General features: G+C 46.5%; 1 long non-coding RNA gene across 1 annotated transcript; it reads left to right on the top strand.

Annotated features, from left to right (window-relative positions):
• Positions 1-10,160: 10,160 nt before the first annotated feature.
• LOC126064142 (uncharacterized) lies at positions 10,161-23,231 on the top strand. The gene is made up of 4 exons (XR_007514451.1): positions 10,161-10,558; positions 21,579-21,664; positions 21,916-22,141; positions 22,848-23,231. It is a non-coding gene; the product is annotated as an uncharacterized LOC126064142 (long non-coding RNA).
• Positions 23,232-23,671: the final 440 nt, after the last annotated feature.

Raw genomic sequence — 23,671 nt, forward strand, 5'->3', positions numbered from 1 at the left:
CTGGGCAGTGTTTCATTCTGTTATACGGAAGGTCACCACGACTTGGAGCCAGCTCAGTGGCGACTAACAAGAATAACGATTCAATCAAACAGCAACTTCATCCTGGTCTGGGACTCCCGACCAAAAAGAAACGTGTGCTTGGCTGAGTTATGTCCAATATCCACACCGAACACGGACCCTCAGTCTTAAAGCATTTATGCCATTGCGCGCACCAGTGTCTGATCCTGTTAAACACTCTTGGACACCCTTGTACTAAGAAGGTATGCTTTTATTAATCGTCATAAAATGCTGTGCGATCTCGGAGGAGAACTTGGCTCTGATTAGAGGTGACTACTAAGGGCTTCATTGAGGGGGTGATATCTTACCTGAGCCTTGAAAGATAAGTAGGCCCCCAATAGTTGGCAAAGTTGGAAAAGGGATCGAGGCTCAGGTGACAGTATGCACAAAGGCAGGGAGGTGGGACAGGGCAGGCCATGTTCGCTGTTATCAGTCGCCATCGAGTCAATTCCGACTCATGGCAACTGCATGTGTGCAGAGCAGAACTGCTCTAAAGGGTTTTCAAGGCTGTGACCTTTGGGAAGCAGATCACCAAGCCTTACTTCTGAGGTGCCTCTGAGTGGGTTCGAACCACCAACTGTTTGCTAGTTGATCACCCAGGGACTCCAGGCCATGTTTAGGGTACTGCAAAGGGACATCGTCTATGAGTGCTGGACCAGCCAGCATCTCTTAGAGAAAAGGGCAGGGTATTGAATGCCAGACAAGGTGTTTGAGCTGTGTCCTATAATAGGGGCCATGGATGGTTGTGATAGAAGGAGAGAAATGTCCTAAGCTCCGAAGGCAGAATCAGCCCTGGGGCAGTGTAGATGGGCATGAAAGACTGGAGGTCTCCTCTTCCTAGCACTATACGTTGGCCTCCTCTTCTCACACTGTCCTCCTTCCCCACAGCATCAACACACTCAGCTTCCATGACCACCTAGGAGTGAATAGTTTGCAAATGGCCACCTCCAGCCCTGACTTCTCTGAGCTGCAGAGCTGTACATCAAACCGCCCACTTGACTGTGCAAACACCTGAAGGCAGGAGAGAGAATATGTTGTGAGGGTTAAAGTCACAATGCAAGGAAGATTTGAGTGCTTGCTAAAAGTAACCAGTGCTGTTATTTTTAACAACACATTTATAGGCGAACCCACCAGTAGAAAGAAGCTATATTGCAAATTTACAAGCTAGGACCATTAAAATTCAAAGAACCACTTGACTCACGACATATAAATGAATCTGAACTGAATTACTCAGTTCAGTGGGTTTGTACTGAGAATGCACAGGGTACATGACACTGCTGGGCACTTTGGGGAACCCCGAGGTGCACCAGGAACGAAGTTTTAATTCGCTAGAAGTTTTAATTTAAAAAGAAAAAAAGAGTACATGCATATGGTAAAAACAAACTATCAAAAACTAAATCCTGTAGAAGGATCTCCAGTCCCTGGATAGCACAAACAATTTCCGCTCGGTTGCTAACCAAAAGATTGTCAGTTCAGATTCACCCAGCGGCAACTCCAAAGAGAGGCCTGGTGATCTACTTCTGAAAAACCAGCCACTGAACACCCTAGGGATCACAGTTCTACTCAGACACACATGGGTCCACCGTGAATCAGAGACGACTCTACGGCTACTGGGTTATAAAAGGATGTAGAATAAAAAATTGAGTGTCGCTGCCACCCCACACCCTGGATTTCAGCCACAGTTAAGGGCTTCTTATTATCTATGCGCTTTGAGATTATCTCTATCTGCAGCACCCATGTGTGGGTGGAGCCTTCATCTGCTATTTCTTTTCCACTATGCACACTCTGTTTTTCATGTAACAGTATTACTTTGGAAACCATTCCATAGCGGCTTATGCTCAACAATGGCTACTCCATCCATTCAGAAAGTCCAGACACAAGCCTTGGAGGAATCTTCAACTCTCTTCCTTTCACACCACTCTCAACAAGCTCGGCCATATACGGCCCATCAGCAAATCCTGTCGAGTCTGCCTTCAAAATCTATTCAGAATCAAACCACTTCTTACCACCTTCACCCTGGTCATCTCTTACCTGGACTAGTGCAATAGTCCTCAGGGTCTTCCTGATTCTGCCCCATTACAGTCTAATACCCACCCACAGCCAGAGGGATCCTGTCCCTCCTCCGCTCAGGGTGTTCCCATGTCTCCCACTGTTCCTCTATAAGGACCCACATGATCCGGCTCTTGTTACCTCCACCTTCTCTCCCACCACTCTATCTCTCCTACTCCAGCCATGCTAGCCTCCTTCAGTCCTTGAACACACCACATTCTTTCTGTCTCAGGGCCTTTGCACTTGCTGTCCCCTCTGCCCAAAACATTCTTCCACCAGGAAGAGCTTCCCCCCTTGACTACTCTGGATTTCGATGAAATATCCTCTTCTCAGTGAGGTTAGGGGTTTTGTCTGTTTTATTTGCTGTTACGTCCCCAGTGCCTGGAATAGGGCCTGCCACATTAGATGCTAAATATTTGTTGAACGAATTTGCTGAGTCTCTTTCTTTTTAAGAGCTCTATGTGGATTTTTTATGGGATTCCATTCTGTGATTACCTGAAAATGTATGTAGCTATTCCCTTGTTGAAGGTCTTTTCGTGATTTTCAGCTTTTCACAACTACAAACAAAGCTGCAACAAACCTCCGTGTACTCATCTGTAGGATAAACACTGGGAAACAGGGTGCTGAGTAAAATGGCGCCACGTTTCTAAGTTGGCTGGCTCTTATCAAATGGACATCAAAGAAATCTCCCTGGTGGTTTTATGTTTCCCTACTGGTGAGTAAGAGGCCCATCTTCCTAGAACCGGTTTACCAGTCCACATTTTGACCTTTGCCAATGAGTCTAATTTTTAAGTCCCTTTCACCAGATTCAAAAGCAGTGAAGACAGGCATAATTACGCTCACAATATTCCCGATTTCTCATCTGGAGAAATTGGGTGATTTTTGAATTCGATGTTTGTTAACTCAATAGAGGGAAATTTTTATTTGTTTGTTTGTTTTGTTTTTTAAATTAAGCTGGCCTGTTGTGTGCCATTGAGAGTTAGGTGAATATAACATTTTTAAAAGGATTTTCTAGGAACTCAAATTCAGGGCTTCTTTGGTTCTAAGGAAACATATTTGTTCTTCAGGTCAGGGTCAAACTGTCTCTGAAAGTCCCACAGCAAATAGGGTGCCCAGAATATTACCAGGTCTTGCTATTCAAGGTCCTTCAAAATCTAACCCTAAACTATCTTTCCAGCTACAGGAGAAAGTGTGCTGGCAAACTGGCATTTCAGAGGGGGAAAAAAATGCCCTGACTTGTAATGTGTGCCTATTTACATGGTATAAATATTCATGTCATGATGGATTCCAAGCTACGAAGCTGCCGTACCGACGCGGAGTTGGGAAGAGATGTGCGTTGCTCTACGAGGTGATTAAGATTGGACTCTACCCCAGATTCTGACACTGCGCTTGGTCCCATCTCCAGCCCTTTTCTTATGCCGTTCTCTTTGCTTGAAATATCTATTCATTCCTTCATTTGGGAAGTATTTGTTGAGCATCTTCTGTAAGTTGGGCACCAGGCTCTGTACCAAGCATGTTTCTCATTGAAGGCTGATCTCGGTCCTTTTTTTTTTATAGCTATGCCCATTGTGCAGATAGGGTAACAAAGCCTTGATGAAATGATGTAATTTTTCCCCTATCAGAGAGCTGGAGGGTGGCAAAGCCAGGATGTAAATCCTGCTTGTATGAACCCAGCCTTTGCTGGCCTTCTCCTGCTCCTTCTTCCCTTCTCTACCTGATAATCTCCTGCTCAGCCTTCAAAGCCCTGCTCAAGCGTTACCATCTCTCTGAAGCCCTTCCTGATCATAGTCAAAAGAACGTCTCATTCTGTGCTCTGTGCTTCCACAGTACCCACCTCTGAAGGACTTCTTATTCTAAACAAGGGTTCGAACCTGTTCTCAGTTCAGTCACGGCCAAGGAAGCAAAACCAGAACAGACATGAATTTTCAAAATTTGGGTAAACTGGAATGGTGACTGGAATGGGAAAAAGTATGGGTGGAAGCTCTGCTGGAAACGGAATCTCCCTCTTAGAAAACAAGGGCAGCATGTGTATGTGTTACCTAGTAACCAAATCTCTTGCCTATTGAATTTTGAGTTGGGAACCAGAGGTCCCACACTCAAAGATGGTGGCCAACTGCACCGCGTTGAACGTGTGTCATTCTCCACAGTCCTGCCAATAATCCAGTGTCATGCATCAGGCTCCTGAAAGCGCTAACTACACCTCTTCCACATCTCCCATTCCGGTTATCGTGCTGGATCATGTGTTCTGGTTTTGTTTTGTTAGCCATGACTGAACTGGTTCAAAGCCCTGATTCTAAATCATATTTAGACACAATGTGATTGAGAAATAAGTAAGGGCGGGGATTAGTGGGAGGCTGTGGAGAGCGCAGATGGAATGGATGGGAGATGATGGAGCAAGAAAGCATGAAAAATGAAAAGTGGGAAATGAGTTATAACGTGGTTGAAAAAGAGGTGTTGAATAGAACAGAAATAAGCAAAGATGTCTTCACGGACCATTTGAAACATTCTGCCCTGAAGCTGCAAACCCAAATTGCTACAGAATCCTGGCAGAGGATAAAAATTAGTAAAATCAACCAGATTTATAAGACGGGCAAGGGGTAGTGAGGACTGTGCCCTGTCTAAAGGGGGTGGGTCCTGCTGAATTGCAGCTGACTGTGGCCAGAAAAGCCTGTTCTCAACAGCCACACCCCACCCTAGCTCCCTAATCTTCAACAGTTGTGTTTGTTTTTTTTCTCCCCTGAATTGGAGTTGCACTACTGGTGGGGCAAGCAAGAAATGTGGAGCACAAAATTTAAGGAGGCACTCACCAACTGCTCTCTGATTCTGGGGGGAATCTCTGAGAAATTCAGGGTGTTTTAGGCTGCAAGTAGAATCAGAGAACTGGAAGGAAAGCCCCCTAATCTCACATACACATCTGCACATACATGTGTGCACATCCATGTCCACATGTACACACAAGCACACATGTGTGTGTTTGAGAGATGATGAAACTGAGGCCCAGAGAGTGGAAGAGGCTTTGCCCTTCCTGTCCCTCTGCCTGGATAGCGCTTCCCCATATCACTGCCTACTGGCTCCTTCTCATCATTCAGTGTCACCTTCTCAGAGCCTCCAGGACTGCCCCAACCACACCAGGGCTTATACGTGGCCCCAACGCCAGGCAGAAAGGCAGAGCTCAGGATTGGGGATCGCGCTGGTCTTCACTCCCGGCTGTGGGGCATCAGGCAGACTGTTTTAGGTGCTCCATTCCTCAGTTTCTTCATCTACACAATGGGGATAAGACCTTCTTTAAGGATGTTCATCAAGATGAAGCAAGTTGATGCTCACAAAGCACTTAGCATAGAGCCTAGCCCCGAGTAGATGCTGGGTCCATGCTGGTGAAAAGAACACTGAGAAGGGACAAACAGTAAGGTTAGCCAGATAATCAAGCCCCAACTGTGGTCAGCTTGGAACACCAAGCAGACAGGGGTAGGCATTGGGAGTCATTGAAAGTTCTTGAGCAGGGGAGTGACTGGCTGGAAGGGGAATGCCATAAAATTCATTCTGGCATCGCCTGTGTTGTTTATCCATGTCTGGGCAAAGACGTAGGCTCCAGTTGAGACATGAGAGAGCTGCCAACAAACCAGAGGGATGTTAAGCCCTGAAACAATGGCTTCTCAGCAGCCTTTGTGGAGCCAGATTCCTGCTGTCCAAACCACCCCACTTCCTGCTCCCAACCTGCTGGGAGCCACGGGAGGTGTCTTTATACCCCAGTAATGAGCCAGGAGAAGAAATGATAATTCATCTGTAAACCCTAGTCCACTCCCAAACCTATCTCCACCCTGAGGCCTCCACCATAGGCCTCTGCAGCTAATAAGGCTGGCGAGCTGGCAACTGGGGCTTATCTAAGCCGAAAGCCCCAGTTTAGATGGTAAATCTGACGTTAATCCTCTGTTTGCACTGCAGGCTCGAATGTAGGTTAGATGCTAAATCTGACGTTAACCCCTCACCTGCACTTCAGGCTGTGTGTCAAAAGAGAGGCCTTCCTGTGCGTCCTGGATTAGCTTGTTTAACAGTTGAACGCCAAGGTCTTATCCAGCCCCTCCCTTTGTTGCAAAGCAATCCAGTGAAGATAAGGACCTTCTCCAGGTCACCAGCTAATTTAGCGTCACTTCACCTGATCCTTCATTTTTTGGGCTCATGGTACAGTAAAACCGATTTCTCAAAAAAGCTGGAAAACAACAGGCGTAACATCAAGGAAATTGGTAAAACCTGTCCTTGCATCAGCTAGATGAAAACGAGATTTTCTAAAACACAATGCCAAGTTCATAGTTCAGGAAGATTACTTTTGTTAATCTGTCTGGTTCTAGAGTTGCAGACTTCCAGCTTCTTAAAAGTGATGATTTTTTTTAAGAGAATAATTGATCTTGATTCTTAAAATTTATGGAAACCGGTTGGCAAAGGATCTAGTTTCTACACCCAGGTCATAACATCTGCACCGGGTCACCAACTGGCTGGTGAGCTAGCAGTTATGGTGCGTGTGGTGTGTCTTCCCCAGGCCCTGCCAAGCTCAAGACACACAGGTTTGAGGGAGGAAACGGGCCCTGGGTCAGCTCTGGTCGTCCCCCACTGGACACAAGTGACTGCCTGCACTTGCACATGGTTTTTTGTGGGGTGTGAGGGTGACTAAGCCTCAGTCCCACTGCCAAGAAACTCAGGGCCACTTCTGTATTCAAATCAAAGCGGCACACATCCCACGCTCCAGTCGATCCACCCTAGGGCCTTTATCCCCCAGAAATCTTTGCAGAAGCAAGCTCAGTGTGGCATATCTGCAGTAACAAGATATTGGGAACAACCTCAATGTGCTCAGATGGTTCAACCTTCGAAAGCAGGTTCAGACAATGTGTCAAGGCAGTCTCGGAGAGAATGAAATGCAGCTGTACACCAAAAACAGCCTAAACCGGTTGCCATTGAGTTGACTCCGACTCATGGTGATCCCATGTGTGTCAAGGAGAACTGTGCTCCATAGGGCTTTTGATGGCTGTGATCTTTTGAAAGTAGATTGCCAGGGCTTTCTTTCTAGGCACCTCTGGGTGGACTCAAACTGCCAACCTTTCAATTAGTATTCAAGAGCTTAGCATTTGTACCACGCAAGGACTCCTGCAGCTATATAAATTGATGTAGAAAGGCCCAGAGGTACCGATACGTGAAAAGAGCAAGGAACAGAAAAGTCTTGGGCTGGTAACCTTGCCGGAGAAAAGACATATTCACTATCTAAGTGTGTATGTGCAGAAATGTATCTAATAAAGAGACTCTACCTGCCTAGTGGGGGAGAGAGGCCCCATTTGGAGGGGAACGCTACGAGAGTGTAATACACTCAGGAGAGGGACTCAGGGTTGTGCAAGTTCAGAATAAAGGAGAATTTTCTCCTGGGAGTCAGGGGTGGCTTCCTGGAGGAGGCATTTGAGTTGGGCCTCATGTCGGTGAGTATAAATTCTATTTTCTAACCCAGGAAATTTTGAGAATGGAAGGGGACACTATTAATACAGAATTTACTGGACAGCAACTGGTACTTGTTCCCAATCTCCACGTATTCAACTCCTCTTCATCTCTTCCGACCAAGATGACCATGTAACCTGATTTACCTGGGACAGTCCTCCCTTACACCTGTTGTCCAGCTGTGAACTCATGGTGATCTATGTGTTTCAGAGTAGAACTGTGCTCCATAGGGGTTTTCCCTCCCCCTTTTATAACATAGTTCTTTACAGGACTTTTTCCACCTAAAGGTATCTCATAAGTATTCTCCCGTATTGTTAACATAAATTACTTTCATAATGAGTGTGCTAGAAACTACATAACCATTTTCTTAATTCATATATTATAATTGTTTCAATTTTTCTTACTATAGACACCTCTGCAAGAGAGCTTGAATGTAAGCCTTTGTCTGCATTTTTTTCTTTTTCTTAAGCTTACAACAAAAAAAACCCACTACCTCTGAGCTGCTGCCTCTGCCCCTAGGTCTCTCTGGAGGGCTTTCAGTGGCTGGTTTTTGGGGAGTAAATCACCAGGCCTTTCTTCCGAGGTGCCTCTGGGTGGACTTGAACCTCCAATCTTGCGATTAGCAGCTAAGTGCGTTAACAGTTTGCACCATCCCGGGACTCCAAAGATTGGAGATAAAGGGGACTGAAGAGTATACCAGATAGAGGGAACAGCAGCTGCAAAGGCTCAGAGGTGGAAAACCACCAGATACTGCTGGGAAGAAAGGAAACCGATGAGAGGCTGGGGAGCCTCAAATGCCAGTCCAAGGAGTTAGTGGTCATCAGGCAAACTCCACTGAGACTGTCCTCTGTGGTTAAACCTGGGGTCTTGTCAGGGCCGGATTAAGGCATGCGAAGGTCCTAAACACTGATAATCTGTGGTGCCCTCTGTGCTCACTCACCTGTTTGAATGGTGATATGTGAGTTACATATATGTACATATATATGTGTGTGTGGGTGTATATCTTAGCTATTCATGATGTAACTTCTTTTTAAATGCGACTCTAATATTAGCAATTGAGTGCAAAAGTGACATATGCCATTGTAGTGGAATGAGATGAACTAGATTTTTTAGTGGGTGAATGTATCAAGAGTTAGAAGTGATAGCTCACCCGTACCTCTTGTTTATTAGAAAGAAATAGTATACTCCCAAGAAACCCGCTGAGATAAAGAGGTTTCAGTTACATGGGAGAGGACTGTAGGAAACAGATGTCAACCGAAGGTGTTAAAGTGGTAGGAGCCTCACAGCTTAAACAGCCTTGCGTGTGGGCGCCTTGTGACCTTGCATGGACCTTATTTCAGGCCAGCACATTCTCACACACTGGAGCTGGTATCAATTTCATTTAGTGCCCTGCCAGTTCCCTTCCATTGCGGCACTCATTGATCCTTGTGTCCTGTCTTCTTGGCATCTATGAGTCTTTGCTTTAGGCAACTGGTGCCCCTGTTTTGTGGTTGCCCTAAGCATGTGCTTACCTTGATTTTTGGGTAAGGACCAGACATTGCCAGTGTGTCTGCTGATGTGGGCCTGCCCCCATGGAAAAGAGGACATTCTGTCCCTCCACTGCTCGGCTCTGATTAGGGTCTGGAAGCCAAGGAGGTTGTCAGCCTGGTTGTTAAAACCTTAGACAGCTTTTTATCTTTCTGGAAACACTCCTACCTGGGTGTCCAAAAAATCCTGGTTTTGTTTTGCTTTTTTTTTTTTTTTTTTTGGAAAAGGGTGTGTTGAAGATATCAAAGCCTAAACAAAGTAAAAACTGGTTTTAGTCACTTACTCCCTTGGAAAGATATCAGTCAGAACTTGATCAAAGTCACTTGGAACATGTTTCAGGGTGGGTTACCACCACCCTCTCAGTCCGCTGTGTTTCTTTGCAGCATTCCAAGTATTGGTGTATACTCCAAAGTTCTTTTAATTTGCATATATGCCCAGGGGCCTATGGGAGATTGTGGTTGCCCTAACCTTAAGAGCTGTCTGAAGAAACTTCCATCTATAAGTCTCACACTTGGGGGGCAGCTTGCTCCCTGCGACCGTAGACCCTGTTGCTGTTGAGTTAATTGCGACTCATAGTGACCCTATAGGACTGAACGGAACTGCGCTGATACACCACCTGGGCCACGTTAACCCCTGAATCACAGTGGTCTTTGTACAAGTTTACCATTCTTGCAGAACTGAAGTTTCCTGGGGGCAGGGACTGGGTAGGTATTCTCATTCAAATGCTATCTACTCCCACTTGAGGCGCCAGCCACGGGATTCACCTTGTCTGGACAGAAGCATGCATGCACTCATCATCACCCCCTGCAGGTCCTCGCCTGAAATTGCGTGCTTGCTCAGCTTCCTCCCCTTCCAGGTCCTGTTTCCTCACACACCAGTTTCTTGGTTTCACCTGAAGGAGCACTTCCCTATTTCAGCACTTGCACATGACTCTTAGGCACAGGGGACCCAGCCTGACATGGGTGTCTAGGGTTCTGGGTCCAAGTGGAGGGATGTGGAGGGTAGGATCTACAGTGTGGAGCTTGCGAGTGAGGGGATGGGCTGGAGCAGAACTATGGGGTCAGTAAGGCCATAGAAGTCAGCAGAGGAGATGAGCTCACCTACAAGAAGGGGAGGCCCAGGAAAGGCGGAAATCAGAGCCCTAAGCCCTGGCATCTGAGGGTGGGGGCGGGGAGAGTCAGCCCAGGAGCCTGTGGAGGAGTGGTCAGAGAAGTTGAGGAAGCCAGGCAGGTACGGCAGGATATTGTGAGGGCGGTCGGGGCCATGCTACCTCTGTGAAAACAAACAAAAAAGCTATTGTCATCAGATTGATTCTGACTCTTGGCAACCCCATGTAGTACAGAGTAGAACTGCTGCATAGGGTTTTCTTGGTTATAATCTTAACCAGAAGCAGATTGCCAGGTCTTTCTTCCATGGTGTCACTGGGTGAATTTGAACTGCTAACGTTTAGGTAAGTAGTTGAGTGGAATCTGCACCACACAGGGACGTTGTCTGTGGCAATAGGGGGCAGGAAAGAAAAATGAAGACTTGGGTGAGTGCAACGTAAACGGGTTTGGTGATCCGGAGGGTGGGGGCTCACAGTGCCCCAGCCCATGGGTTCCACACTAAGTCTCATGCCAGGTGCTGGGGAGATGGAGGTGGGAGGTATGTGGTGCTGGGGGAGGTTGGAAATGGTCACTACAGATAGCAGGTGACAGGGCTGACCTGATGGAAGGTATATGAGACAGCCCCGCAGAGGTTGCCACCCACTAGTGCCTGCCACTGCGTGAAGCCCAGACCAGCCTCCCATGTGGCTGCGCTCAGGCCTGGGGCTGGCCATGAATTCAGGCTAGTTACAGACACTCTGCTTCGGCCTCCTGCCAGGGCCTCGGTTGGGGTAAGGCCAGTGAGGCACCTGGGAGGCAAGATTTAAGGCAGCACTCACTTTCAGGGTCATGCCTCGCACTGCACCCTTGTCCCAGCCCTGCTCCCGCTGATGTGGAAACTCTGTAGTGTGACATTCTCTGTAGCTCACACTCTAGCCCCAGCCCTTCACTATATGCACCCCTGCTCCACCTGCTCTTCGCGCCAAGATCTTGGACCATGCCTCTTGGGTTCACATCACTACGTGTTTGCTTATCTGATGCTTTGGGCTCAGAGCACCCTTGCTTCCTTCTTTCCTTCGCAAACATCCTTCAAGACTCAGGCCAAAAGCCCCATCAACGCCCACCAGCCAAAGACTCCCGGGGCCTGTAGTTGCACAAGTTGGGTTCACTACTTATTGCAGCAGGGAGGGGGCACGTGCGGTGGGGGCATGGCGCGTCTCATAGAAGGCGTTTGAGGCTGTGATAGGACTGAAGCTTTGGCTGGGTGATTGAGGAGGTCTGAGGAAGTGAGGCTGACTGGATTGGAGGCTGTCAGAAAGCAGGGCAATGCCATACACCTTGCCTACAGGGAGGGACTAGACGAGGAGGAGCTGTACTTGATAAAGAAGCAGCGTCTGTCTTTGGTGTTTGTGGGTGTCATGGTGCCCTTATTTTGTCTGACTTAGACAAAATTATGTAGTGGCCTTGCTTTGTCTCCCTTCGCCCTGGTCTCAGAGTGACCTTGTCTAAATGTAGCTTTCTGTGGGATTGTGCGTGTCCACATACACAACCCCTTTACCTCACACCATAAATCGGTTACCATCACGTTGACTCCAACTCATGGTGACCCCATGGTGTCAGAGGAGAACTGTGCTCCTTGGGGATGTCAACGGCTGGGTTTTCGGAAGTAGGTCACCAGGCCTTTCTTTTGAGGCCCCTCTGGGTACTTTGGTTAGCATGTGTAAACACGGCATGGAGGCGGTGTCCGACCTCCTCTAACTTCACAAGGGGGAAGGAGAATCAAGATCAACAGCCCAAGGCTGATTCCTGAGGCAGATGTCAGATACACCCTCTCTCTCTGCCATTTTTACAAACTCTGACACCAACCATCCCTCCCACGGCATTCTCTTCTCCTGTGCTGGTTCGATAATTCATTGCAAGGGCCACACAGAACTCACAGACTATGCTTACAGTTATGGGGTTTATTAGGGAAGCAACAGGTTACAGTTCAGGCAATGCTCAGGAGACATTTCTTCCGTCAGGACAGCCCTTTCGCAGCCATGCTCATAGGCAAGCCTCTCCCTGGCCCTCAGCCTCTGCCCAAAGGCACTCAGCTTTCTCATTCCATGGGCCAGGAAGTCCAGTGTGCCATCTCCTGTGGGTCTGTCCTTCCTTGGTGGTGGTGGGCTCTTCTCTTTCCCGCCTCTGGGGTGGCTTATTTCTAGCCTAGCAGGATGGCAAAAGTGACTAACCCCCTTGGTGGGCTGCAATTACCCTATCTGCACAGTCCCGCCCAATCATTGGGGTGGGAGTTACAAGACCATGGCAAGAAAGCCACACAAAAACAACCCGTTACACTGCAGCACGTTAGCGTGTTAACTGTTTGCACCACCCAGGGAGTACCAGAGACAAACGTTAATTTGAGATAGATCATGGACTTGAAGGTGAAACATGGGGGACAATCTTCATGGCCTCGGGGAGGCAAAAACTTCTTAACCTTTCCACTACTGCATTTTTTTCCTTAAAAAAAATTTTTTTTTGGATGGCATATGTTTTCAGTGTTGGAATACATGCTTACTAATTGGGTGTGTTTAAATTTTTGGTTGGTAATGTAGATTTTGAGAAATGTGATCTGGCAGTACAATCTGCCAATGATGGGAGTGGCACTTGGGCGCCACCGATCTGTGGCATGACGGTATGCCACTGAGAACTAGGTAGATAATTTATTGCTGGAATCTTTCCATTAGGTTACATGGGGAACCACTTGTTTTCCAAATATGACACAGAAAAGTGAAAACAAACCCATTAGGGGTCCCTAACTATCTTAAAAAAAAAAAAATTTTTTTTTTTTTAGCTATCACACAGGAAAGCCATAATTATGCTTACAAGCTTATCTCACAGAAATAAAGGAGAATAGAAAGCAAAAGTTTGCAAAACTAACACATCCAGGAAGCATTACCTAATAGAATGCTCAACCAACACAACAATGAGGCTCCAACTCGGTCTGCTGAGCTTCACGCATCTCAGAAGGGAGCCACCTTCATGCTAAATGCGTTGGAACCAAATTAAGGCCTTACGTCTGAGGTCCAGAGGCATAAAAAGTGGCTGGCATACTGTTTATGTCAATGGTAACAAACTAAGCAGTACAGAAGGAGCCCTAACTGAAAAAGAGGATTTCATCAAAATTCAACACTTTTGTTCCTCAAAAGTCACCTTTAAGAAAGCAGAGGGACAAGCCCCAGATTGCAAGGAGATGCTTCCACAGTATTTTGGCCCTGCCTCCAATCTTGATGTATCATGACCTTGATGATTTATCAAATATCTCAACATCCCTTCTTTTTAAAACTTCTTTTCTCTTTCCTGTACTTATTTTATTCAGAAGATGCACAGACTCTTATTCTAATTCCACCTCATGTGCAACACGAAATCAGTAGAAATCTCCTAAGATATGGAAGGCTCAAATGATTTAATTTGCCTAAACCCATAAGGGCCTGAGTTACTGAATAGGGCAACGGTAATAACGCCACTTGATGCTTTAGCGTTCAACCTTAACCTTTGCCCTCAGGATAGTTGAATAATAGTAATAATAATTATTACCTCCATTTTCCGGCTGAAGCAGCTGACGCCCAGCGAGGTTCAGGGACAGGTTGAGGTCGCGTGGCAACACCCCCAACCAGTGGTCAGACCCGTGCCTGGTGCTGAATAATGCCTCGGGCGCTGCAGGATCCCTCAGCTTTAGGGCTTTCCAAACCCCAACACTCACACCATCAAGTGTCGAGGTGGCAACTCCCAGGTAAAGGGCACGATTTGGTTGTGAACTTTGGTTACATGCTTAAGGACACACACATCCTCCTTCCTGCTGGTGCCAAAAAGTGACTTGACCTCAAAACTGTGTCCCTGGCCCTCACAGCCCTCATGCAGTCCCAAGGCCCACAGACACCAAAGACAGATGACAAGACACCAACAAAGCTGTTATTTACCCCTCCTGGGACTCCGGCCACTTTCCATTTGAAACCAGTGCCTAGAGTTACACCCCGGCTGCACAGTAAGCAATTGGCCCACACAGAGGTGAGGCTGGGCACCCACCTCACTGGTCTCTAAGCAACTGCACAATATGAGGGCGCCGTGAGGCTGAGGTGCTCACAATTTCTCAGCTCTTGCCTTTGACTCAGTTCCTGGAATTTCCTATGGGGCACTCCGTGTCCTGTTCCTCCCGGCACAGCTGCTGCTCCCAAAGCTGCATCCAAACAAAGCCTTGGAAATGGGGAAGAGGCCAAAAGAGAGAGACGGATACAGACAGAGATAGACAAACAGAGAGAGACAGATAGTGAGGTAGAGACAGAGACAGGGAGAGACAGAGAGAGATACAGAGGGAAGCGGAGAGAGAGACACAGAAAGACAGAGAGAGCGTGTGCTCCGATTCATTCATTGTATTATCAGATGTTTGGAGACGTGTGGAAAACACAGAGATAAGTCCCCAGGCTTGGATTCAAGTCCTGCCTCTGCCACTCACTGACTGTGCCTCACTTTTCCTCAACTGCAAAATAGGCACAATTTCATTGCTCACCTCACAGCATCATGGTGAGCATGGAGACGATGCCATAGAAGGGTTTGAGCATAGGACCTGGGATCTGCAGGCGTGGGCATGAGGGCTGGCTCTGCAGTGTACTGACTATGTGGCCTTGAGCGTGCCCCACCACCTCTCCGAATGTCTGGTAGGGGACTTTCGGAAGTTGATGAGCAAGCCTGTGTCCACCCACTCTTCCTGTCCCAGCAGCCTCAGTTGGCATGTGTGTAATGGACGAATGCAGGTGAGGGTTGCTAAGGGGAGGGACAAAAAGTTTGTGTAAGTGTGAACCATAAAGTACATCTTTCTATATATTTCGATGTATATTAGCTGAGCGTCATGCTTTCTGGGCCCTGAGGGGGCTGCAGAGGTAAGTGCAGCACCTCAGGGAGCCCACAGCCAAGGGGAGGACGATGTGTACCTGCCAGCTCCTTCTCTGTGCCATAGGCACCATACTATGGAGGAGGAAACGGAGGGTCAGTCAGACAAAAGAACTTGCTCAAGGCTGCACAGTGAACACATTTAGCTGATTTTTAAGTCTGCTGTGTTTTCAGGGGAAAACAAATCAAAGCAGGGCCCAAGTTGGGTTTGATGGAGGGGACTTTGGCTAAGACCGTGGGAGCGGGGGTAGCATTTCAGGGTGGGTTGGGTGGAAAGCACCGGATCAGCTCAGTGGGCAGCAAGGGCAGGGTGGTTGATACCAAACTGTCCCCTGGGTAGGGGACATGAAGACAGATTTCCCATTACCTCAAGCAGCTTTGCCTCAGAACCCTGCTTTCTTTACTGAGCTCCCCCAGCAGCTTTTGCATTAGAATCCTGTTTCCTTTGCTTGGCTTCCTCCCTCACAGCTTTGCATTAGAATCCTGCTTTCTTTGCTTGGAAATTATATGTAAACCCCATTGCACCTGTGTAGTATGATTAAGACTGTTGCTAATGTAACTTGTTATGGACTCCCTACTTGTAAACCCCTTAAAAGTAATCTTTCCCCTTGCCCTCAGGGAGTAGTCTTGGTGGTAGCGGCTCCGGCTGACTCCTTTCCTTGCACAATGAAATAAAGGTACTTTTCTGCCTTCCCACCTCAGTGTCTCATTTACTGGCCAATATAAGTCATGCTGAGCAAGAACCTGGGGTTCCCAGACGACAACAAAGTGAGGGAGTCATGAGTCTCTGAGCCAGACTTATCCTGAACCAGCAGGAGTGTCATTGGCTCACCTGGCTAATCTCTGAGCTCCAAGCTGGCGACACAGAGGAATTAGGTGTTTCCCTGACCCTAGGAGCTCAAGCATTTGTCACGAGTCAGATGTAGCGACAGCGCACAGGCAGACAGCCAAGAGAACCTAGAGAGGTGTCCTAGCCTGGGGCACCAGGGAAGGCTCTGGGGAGTGCCCAGCTCCTCACTAGGATCTGAAAAGGCGACTAGGAGAAAAAAGCTAGGTGGAAAGCGGTGGGAAGGACTTGGAGGCAGAGGAAACAGAGGTGTCCAAGGCTCTGGGGCTGCAGCAAGATGTCTGAGGAGGCAGGGGAAGTGACCAGCCCCAGGAATTTTGTCCCTCAAAAGATAGGTTGAACTCCTAAACCCTGTACCTGTGAATGTGGCCTTGTTTGGGGAACTAGGATCTTTCTTTGCTGATGTTATCAGTTCAGTTAAAGGTCGTTCCTGAATAGGATAGGTCCTAACCCTAAGCCCTTCTGAGTGGTGTTTTATAAAAGGGGAGTGCAGACCCAGAGTCACTCACAGGCGGAACACGGCATGTGAGTATCTTTCTACAAGCAGTGAACGAACGCCAAGGATTGCTGGTAACCACTAGAAGCTAGGAGAGAGTATGGGACAGATTCTACCTCAGAGTGCTCAGAAGGGATCGACACAGCTGTTAACGTTATTTGAACTTCTAGCCTTTAGAATGGTGAAAAAAGTAATTTCTGTTCTTTTAAACCACCCACTTTGTAGTATCTTGTTACAGTAGTCCAGGAAACTAACACCCAGAAGGAAGGATGGAGGATGCAGAAGGTTGGTTTTGTAGGCAGTTGGTGGAGGCTGAGGAATGGAGTGACAGGTGAGGTGGTGGGATGGGAGTCTGAGAGAGTAGAGAAAGCATAGCCCAGTCACTGGAAGTTTCCTTTGTTAAGAAGCATCCAGAACTATCCATAGAGGTACAGGAGTTGTGACTTCCTGGGGCAAGCTGGCACCAGTAGGCAGGGAAAGAGTTGGAGTTGAGTGGTCCAGGCCAGGTTTCATGAGCTTCTATCTGCTTGGTTCCTACTGCTCTTCGTGACATGGCCAACTCCTAGGACTGCTGTCTTTAGTGAGCTGACCCCAGAAAAGGCAGGATGAGCCCATGGAGAAATCATGCTGCTGCCAGCAGCTGCTTTTTATTGAGCACTTACTAAGTGCCAGGCCTGTGCTCAGTGCCTTTCACTCATTATCTTAATTAATGCTCCCAACAGTTCCGGGAGGCAGAGATTTATTACCTTCCTTTCTTGTCACGGGGGAAAACTGAGGTGCAGTGTTGGGGGTGGGGACTATTTCCAGAAGGCATTAAATCAGTGTGGTAAGATGTCTGTAGAGGGAATACCTGGTATGCTAGACTAGTATTTAACGGTAGAATGTCTAAGGTGGCTTGAGTTGATTTTTAAGGACCTGTCCACCTCCGAACAAAGACAAGACAGCCATTAGAAGACTGAAGCAAAAAACATTTATGTGACAGAAAAAAAAAAAGTCGTGTGTGTGTGTGTGCATGTATCTCTGGTAGATCTAACATTCCATAGTTAAACATGTCTCTCACCCCTATTCCCAGATCTTAGGCCAACCATAGGCTGATGGTAGATATGGCAGGACAAGCTTCCAGCCAGAACCATCCCAGGGCCAGATCACCACATGAGGGTTCAAGCTCCAGTCACTGGGTAGAGATGGGAGCCTGGTAGCCTGGGTTTGAGTCCCAGCCTTGCGACTGACTTGATGTGTGACCCCTGACAAGTTTTCTTTTCTTCCTGAACCTGTTTTCTTGTTTGTACAATGAGGAGGTTGGTATCCATCAAACAATAATTTCAGTGCACTTTCTTCCAGGAGTGGGCCATGTTGAAGGAATCACTCCTTTTCTGAAGAATGGCTTCTATCTGGCCTGGGAATCTTCAATGTTCAGTTACTTAGGGACCCAGATGACCACCTGCACTTCCTTATGATGCTAGCAAGGGTCATAACCCTGACCCTGAGAACCCAGACCTTTGTCTGTTCCCAACTTTTTCTGTGATGTGATAATAGTAAAAATAAAAGTGACTAACACCTAGCATATATTATGGCCAGGCACTGTTCTAAGCTTTATGAATATCAACTCATTTAATCCTCACTTTAGCCCTGTGAGGTAGGTAATCTTCTTATACCCATTTTACAGATGAGGAACAGAGAAGGTCAGTAACAGGCCAAAGGCTACACACTTAGTAAGCAGAAGAGCTGGGAGGATTTTAACCCAGGCTGTCTGAAGCTGGAATCTGTGCTCTTTAACCACTATACTGTACTGCCTTTCATAACGGTAATAAATATGATATTGTTAAACTTATGTTGAGCACTTGCTATGTCTTTGAACACATACATTAGCATGTTTTATCCTCACCATAATCCTACTGGTGAGTGGATAATTATTTTCTATACCCATGTTACAGTTGAGGAAACAGAGGCTCATAGAGTGAAGTAACTTACTTGAGGACACACAGCAAGTCCACTACAGAGCAGGGATTTGAACCTAGGCCTGTGTGACCCCAAAGCCCTTGCTCTTAGTGACTCCTCTATACTGCCTGGGCCAACCTGCCACACACTGAAACTGACATGTATGTGTGTGTGTGTTAAACAAGCCAAATAAAATGGCCGAGGGTCAAACCAGTGGGGCTGGGCTGTGGCTTTGAACACCTGTCAAATCAGAAAGCTCTAGTTTAATGCCTGCCCCATTCTTCCCTGAAAAGGATTAGTAGTTGGAAAATATGGCCTTGGTGATAGAAACAACACCAGAGATCAAATGATAGAATTTTGCAAGACCCATGACTTCTCACTGAATACCTTTTTCAACAACATAAATGGCTACTATACACGTGGACCTCGCCAGAAGGAATACACAGGAATTAAATCGACTACATCTGTGGAAAAAGACAATGGAAAAGCTCGATATTGTCAGTCAGAACAAGGCCAGTGGCTGACTGTAGAAAAGACCATCAATTGCTCATATGCAAGCTCAAGTTGAAGTTGAGGACCCGGAAGACCACCAGTTGAAGAAAATTAGAACAAGTCCATGAGAGCCGAAATACAACCTTTAGTATATCGCACCTGAAATCAGAGAACATATGAAGAATAGATTTGACACATTGAACACTAATGACTGAAGATCAGACAAGTTGTAGAATGACATCAAAGACATCATACATGAAGAAAGCAAGAGGTCATTAAAAAGACAAGAAAGAAAGAAAAGACCAAAATGGATGTAAGAAGAGACCCTGAAACTTGCTCTTAAACATAGAGCAGCTAAAGAGAAAGGAAGAAATGATGAAGTAAAAGAACTGAACAAAAGATTTCAAAGGGCAGCTTGAGAAGACAAAGTAAAATATTATAATGAAATGTGCAAAGACCTAGAGATAGAAAACCAAAAGGGAAGAACACACTTGGCACTTCTCAAGCTGAAAGAACTGAAGAGAAAATTCAAGCCTCGAGTCGCAGTATCGAAGGATTGTAGGGGAAAACTATTAGATGACACAAGAAGTATCAAAAGAAGATGGAAGGAATACACAGAGTTGCTGTACCAAAAATAATTGGTCTATGTTCAGCCATTTCAGGAGGTAGCCTATTATCAAGAACTGATGGTACTGAAGGAAGAAGTCCAAGCTGCACTGAAGGTATTGGCAAAAAACAGGGCTCCAGGAATTGACAGAATGCCAACCGAGATGTTTCAGCAAACAGATGCAGTACAGGAAGCACTCACTCGTCCATGCCAAGAAATTGGGAAGACAGCTACCTGGCCAACTGACTGGAAGAGATCCATATTTGTAATCCAAGAGAATGAGGAAGTTATTAAAAAATAACATTAAAATCACACACAAGTAAAATCTTGCTGAAGATCATTCAAAAGCAGTTGCAGCAGTACATTGACAGGGAACTGCCAGAAATTCGAGCCAGATTCAGAAGAGCATGTGGAATGAGGGATATCAGTGCTGATGTCAGATGGAGCTTGGCTGAAAGCAGAGAATACTAGAAAGATGTTTACCTGTGTTTTATTGACTATGGAAAGGCATTGGACTGTGTGGATTACAACAAATTATGGATAACATCGTGAAGAATGGGAATTCAGGAACACTTAATTGTGCTCATGAGGAATCTATACTTAGACCAAGAGGCAGTTGTTTGAACAGAACAAGGGGATACTGCATAGTTTAAAATCAAACTGTGCATCAGGGTTGTATTCTTTCACCATACTTACTCAATCTGTATGCTGAGCAAATAATCTGAGAAGCTGGACTATATGAAGAAGAATGGGGCATCAGGATTGGAGGAAGACTCATTAACAACCTGCATTATGCAGACGACACAACCTCGCTAGCTGAAAGGGAAGAGGACTTGAAGCCCTTACTGATGAAGATCAAAGACCACAGCCTTCCATATGGATTACACCTCAACATAAAACAAAAATCCTCACAAATGCAGCAATAAGCAATCTTATGACAAATGGAGAAAAGACTGAAGTTGCCAAGAATTTAATTTTACTTGGAACCACAATCAAAGCCCACAGAAGCAGCAGTCAAGAAATCAAATGATGCATTACATTTGGCAAATGTGCTGCAAAAGTTCTCTTTAAAGTGTTAAGAAGCAAAGATGTCACTTTGAGGACTAAGGTGCACCTGACTCGAGCCATGGTGTTTTCAATTGTCTCATATGCACGTGAAAGCTTGACAGCGAGTAAGGAAGACCGAAGAAGAATTGATGCCTTTGAATTGTGGTGTTGGTGAAGAATATTGAATACACCATGGACTGCCAGAAGAATGAACAAATTTGTCTTGGAAGAAATACAGCCAGAATGCTCACTAAAAGCAAGGAAGGGGAGACTTCATCCATGTACTTTGGACATGTCATCAGGAGGGACCAGTCCCTGGAGAAACACATCATGCTTGGTTAAGTAGAGGGTCAGTGAAAAAGAGGAAGGCCCTCTACAAGATGGGTTGACACAGTGACTGTGTAATGGTTAAGGTTGTATGTCAATTTGGCTGGGCCATGATTCTCAGTGATTTCATAGTTGTATGATGGTGTGATCACTTCCACAATGAGATTTGATATTATGTGATCACTTCCATGATGGGATCTGCTGTGAGTAGCCCATCAGTTGAAAGAGAGTTTCCTGGGTGTGTGGCCTTCATTGAATATAAGTGGATATTCTGGCAAGTCTGGGCTTTTGCTTATACTGGATCCTGCAGCTGGCTCTGGTTCATCTGATCTCCAGTTCTTGGGACTTGAGCTGGCAGCTTACCTGTGGTCTTGCCTGCAGATCTTTGGGATTTGTTGATCTTCACAGCCTGTGAACAAGAGTCCTGCCCTCTAAACTGAGGATCTTGGGTTTGCCAGCCCCTGTGGCTACATGCATCAGGAGAAGCCTCTATCTTGTCCCACAGACTTGGGACATTCCAGCCTCTACAACTGCATGAGCCATTTCCTTGATATAAATCTCTCTCTCTATATATATTTATATGCCTTACTGGTTTTGTTTCTCTAGAGAGCCCAGCCTAAGACAGGCTCCAACAATGGACTCAAGCATAACAACAATTGTGAGGATGGTGCAGGACCAGGCAGTATTTCATTTTGTTGTTCATAGGGTCACTATGGGTCCGAAACGACTTGACAGCACCTAATGACATGCTTCTCTGAAGCAGGCCAGAAGATGCAAGGAGAGGAAAAGAGGTGAGCAAGGTGCAGAAAGGGGGCTGCTGGGATGGGGGTGCTGGTCCGTTTAGGCCACAAAAAAGCTGCATAACAGAACCCAAAACTCAGTGGCTATTAGTTAGTGATGCTGAGATTTTGAGGATCAGTAATTAGGTTGGTCTCACCTGGGAAGTTGTGGGCTCTTTCATGTGTCTGTGGTCAGCTGTAGGCTGGGTAGGTAACTTTGCTGGCTCGGCTGTGGCAATTGGGCTGACTCTTCTTTGCTCCAGGTAACTCTCATCCTCAGGCAGGCTTGCTGTACTTAGCTGCCGTGGAGTCAGCCCCTGGCTCATGGCAACCCCATGCCCAATGGAATCAGGCTGTTGTGATCCACAGGGTTTTCACTGGCTGATTTCAGGAGCAGATCACCAGTCCTTTTCTCCTAGTCCATTTCAGCCTGGAAGCTCCGTTGAAACCTGTTCAGCATCACATTAATACACCAGCCTCCATTAACAGGTGAGTGGTGGTTGCACTTGAAGTACATTGGCTGGGAATCAAATTTGGGTCTCCCACATGGAAGGCGAGATTTCTACACACTGAACCTTCCCTGCTGTCTAACCAAAACACCAAACCCGTTGCCATCCAGTCAATTCCGATTCATAGCAACCCTATAGGACAGAGTAGCACTGCCCCATAGAGTGATTTTGAACTGCTGACCTTTTGGTTAGCACCCGAGCTCTTAGCCACTGCACCTCTAGTCACTTGGGGGAACAGCCTCCGAAAGAGTAAGCGGAGGCATACAAAGCCTCTTGAGGCCTGGGCTCAGGACCCACACTGTCACTTCGACTGCATTCTACTGGCCAAAGCAAGGTATGCGGCCAGCCCCAGATTGAAGGCCTGGAGAAGTAGGCTCCATCTTCTGATGGGAGAAGCTGCAAAGTCACATTACAAAGGGCATGGGGACAGATTGGTGAAGGATTGTGGCCATTTTTGCAATCAACCACGAATATTAAGCCACAAAAGCATGTTGCAAAATGATATGAAGCTTAGGATCATCATTTTTGTGAAAAAAAGTGGTCAATTCCAGGGAGTAAAATTGATGCGGAGGGCCTCAACTGAGACCGTCCCTTTTACTTTATTACATGTCTTGTCATGATGTTTGACTTTTGCTTCCAAAAATGAAACTTTTAGATTTCAAAGAAATAAAGAATTTGCCCTACAGGTGTGTAACCAGACTCACGAAATGGTACCAGTCTGAGAGAGTTCATCAAACATCGCTTGCCCCAGCAAGAGATGAAAACACCCTAAGTGAACATCAGAGGGTCCTGCCTAAATAGCACTCTTGGCCTCTGCACGATGGACTTCTGCTCTGCAGTAAAACAATGCACCGGACAGCCTGAAATATCCCAATGGCTTCCAAGACAGAAAGTGAACACGTTGCGTTGCAAAACAGCATCCTACAGTCCTGTTTGTGTAAAAACTGTATAGAATGTTTCTGGAAGGACTCACAAGTCTTGGCAGTAGTAGCTGCCTCTGGGCAGGTGAATTGGTGTCTGGGGGACAGAGATGGGGAGGAGATTGACTTTCTCTTTACATCTTTTAGTATCCTGAAAGTTTTGTGTCATGTGAATGTGGACTCTGTAAAGAAATGAGTATAAATAAATGTTTAAACTCTGTTTGTTTTAAAAAACAAACAAATTCACAAGGAATTCTTTTTGAAATGGGTGGGCCAAGGAAGATAAAAGATGACACAGATTTTTGTTCCAGCCCCTGACTCACAGTGTGACCCTGGTTAAGCCGCTCAGCGTCAATTTCCCAATTGGTAGAATGTCCCAATTCTCTCCGCGTGGCCTCACTACAAGGTCATTGTGATCAGGGTTACTGTGTTGCACAACTCCAGAGGGCGCCATTACCGTCATCATCCACACGACTGCTGCCCCTTGCAATTGTGCAGTGTGCGGATGGGCAGCTGTAGGAGATGGCCCTGATGTGAAGCTACAATGGGATAATGGCTAGGAGAGAACTTTGCGAACTATGGGAGTGAGG

This window comes from Elephas maximus, chromosome 20, assembly GCF_024166365.1.
Source record: "Elephas maximus indicus isolate mEleMax1 chromosome 20, mEleMax1 primary haplotype, whole genome shotgun sequence".
Taxonomy (NCBI): Eukaryota; Metazoa; Chordata; class Mammalia; order Proboscidea; family Elephantidae; genus Elephas; species Elephas maximus.